Here is a 3,281-nt window from a genome sequence, read left to right as displayed (position 1 = left end):
AACAACAAAAAGAGTCCCACGCGTCTCCATTGCTGAGTGTTATAGTCGAGAACGAGGACGACGATTATGACACTTGGTTTAGGGAAAAGACCGCCTCGTATGGACCATGAGATCCGAATAATGAGCATTTCGAGGTAATTTCACGCAATGTTCTCTCCCTCCCTGCCTCCCTCCCTCCGTCTCTCTCTCTCTCTCTCTCTCTCTCTCTCTCTCTCTCTCTCTCTCTCTCATACATACAAAATCGTTAATCGGTTAATCGTCAGCATTTGATGTTTACTTTTCATTGACGATTTATCTTTTAACTCTGAAAATCATTGTAGAAATAATCAACTTTCATTACATTTAACCTCGTTAATTCAGGTCCGCTGACCGCAAAATTGCATTATTAAACGGTTGAAGGTATCCATTATTATATCAAGTTTTCAATGCCGATATTTATGTGACTTAAAATTTTACACATCATCGTGTGATCTCAAGAACTTGAACGTAATGATGTCGTCCAGGTGAACGCTGCGAATGCCACCAGACCTGAACACTGGCTCAGAGACTGTGGCTCTACCTGTGCAACTATTTCTTGTTGATGTCAAGAGAGGGAGAGAAACTGGTTTTCAACTGCAAGCTGTATCTGTTCAAAACTGTGCCAATCAAAGGGCACATAACAAGCCCACCAGGCCCAAGCAGCATATCGTAAGGACCACCTAACCCAGATCGTGCAGTTCGAGAAGTCAAGAAGTCAAGACAAGTTCATGTCGTGGAAAAGCCTAGCAGAAGTTATCTTCTAATTCCAGCAGTGGCAACACCACTTTGAATTATCGAACCTGTTTTCACCGCTCAGCTGCCAAGAAAACACGTCCGTTAAAACAGGAAATTATTTACGGGACAAGCATGTCTGTGTGTGACATTTTTTCATAGGATTTATTGAATCCATTACATTATATATATATATATATATATATATATATATATATATATATATATATATATATATATATATATATATATATATATATATATATATATACTACTATTATTGTTACTACTACTTCTATTATTACTACTACCACTATTATTATCTGGCGTTAAATGATAGGGGTAGGTTGTTAACTGAGCAGGTAACGAGTTGAGATAATGAGGGAATTGGCTTGCCTAGGCTTGTTACTTTGCTTTTCCTTATTTTATCTGATGTCTATTTGTTTTTGTGGGTATAAGATGTTTTTGTCTGTTCCTAACACTGTCTGTGCCATCCTAACTGTATCAGGCTGTGTATTCTTTAATTTTCTATTCCTAACTGTCTATTCCTTACGCTGTCTGTTTCTCACGCTGTCCGTTCTTAACTCTCCCTCTATCCACATAGGTGACAGTGCGGATGGATGAACGAGGCGTGTCAGGTGGGGTGAGGCTGGTACCTGCCTATGTGGAGAGTGACGTGTGTGTGGGTGATCCTGCTCTCTCCCTCTCCGCCCTGGCATCCTTCCCTATCCAACACTGCCACACTCTGCTACAGCCACACGGATATAACTATTCCTACTGCCACTTATAATCTGCTGGGTGAGTCTGTGTGGGTGAGTGGGGGGGTGAGATGGATGTGTGTGTGTGTGTGTGTGTGTGTGTGGGTGATTGGGTGGGGGCATGTGAGTTGATGAAGACTACTCTAAAAACATTAATTATATGTTTTAAAGCCACGTCTGCCCAAATGCTAACTGTGTATCCTGCAGGTGTGTCGTGGTGGCGTTGTTTGAGCGGTTATGGTCACGCCCCTGATCTAAGTATTTACATATGGGTCATATCTAAGCGTTTCCTTTGCTTTTCCTATAGGCCTTGCTGGCGCCCGAGAGTGTAAGAAAGGCAGGAAAAGTGAGTGGCGAGTGTGTGGGGCGACACTGTACCCTCCCCACGGTTTTGGAGGACAAAGTGAAAGATGGAGGCGGAAGGAAGGGCCAGTGAGCTGCGTATGCTTGACCTCTGAGTAGGGGAAAAAAAAAAAAAAAATGACACGTTTCGGAAACAACTTGTATCATAAGTAGAGAACGTGCATCCCGTTAAGCAGCCGCGCATTGCAAGGCCACGAGAGTACGTGGTATGATCGCAAGTGACACGTCCGGAAATCAGCGTTTAATTGCGTGTGTCTTAATAGAAAAAAATAGCTGATTTCCAAATTATACATCAAAGTATGACCTCGTCTAGTTCAGGAGAGTCCTTCGTATAAATGCACTGGTGTGTGTGTGTGTGTGTGTGAGTGTTATTGGTAGTTATCTCTCTCTCTCTCTTTGTCAGTAGTTGCACAGGTCTTCAAGGGTATTTTTACGGTTTTAGTGACAGATTAACAACATTTCTACATTAATAACAGGAGAAACACCATTGAAAACCCTGATAATCATCTTTATAGCTTTGAAAAACAGTCGTGAGGAGAGAGAGAGAGAGAGAGAGAGAGAGAGAGAGAGAGAGAGAGAGAGAGAGAGAGAGAGAGAGAGAGAGAGTAAGAGCATTTCAGTTGAGCCTATTCTGCCCTGGTTCGTGTTTGCTGCGGTGACACGGTGCCGCACTGAGTGAAGATTGCGTTCATAATCACTTATCGGGGGTGGAGTGGGGAAAGGAGAGTCAGGAAGTGAGGATATTTATATTATTTGACATATTATTTGATAGCATGTCAACTTTTGTGTGTGTGTGTGTGTGTGTGGGTGGGTGTTGGATCAGTGACAGGTGGCGCTGGGGAGTTACCACGGCGAGCGGCTGGCTGGCTGCAGTGTTTTGGTCAGCACTGGTCAATCTTGCCCTACACGCTCTATTAACCAGTGTTTCCGTCTTCCCGACACCTTCTTCCTGCACCAAGCACCGTCAAGCATCACCAGAGAGGCACGAGTACGTAAGGTGAGTCCAGCGGGGCCAGTCTCTCCTCAGTCAGCCTTACTGCCTTCACAACACCCTAATCCTCCCTCTAGTGTCTTGTATTCGTTTATTTAGGATTCATTATTCGTTATTTAGTTTTTTTAGGGGTTAATTATTAATATTTAGGTTTTGTTTACGTCTGAGTCTGGAAAGAGTTGGAAATTTATTCAAATATTTAATGTTCGCCAATATGTAAACAAGCTGTCAGCTGTGTTATTAGCCATTATTTGCCTCATCTCTCACTTATTGTAAGCCTAACATATCACAAGATGGATCCACATGTCTAGCCTTCATATCCGCTGGTCAGATATATCCGTCATTGCCTGGTTTTGGTGTTATATAGGAATAAATAAGGCAACATGGCCGCCGGCTCCCCCACTAAGGTCGCCGCCGAC

This window comes from Scylla paramamosain, chromosome 17 (assembly GCF_035594125.1).
Source record: "Scylla paramamosain isolate STU-SP2022 chromosome 17, ASM3559412v1, whole genome shotgun sequence".
NCBI classification, from domain to species: domain Eukaryota; kingdom Metazoa; phylum Arthropoda; class Malacostraca; order Decapoda; family Portunidae; genus Scylla; species Scylla paramamosain.
Note: the sequence above shows the minus strand (reverse complement) of the source record.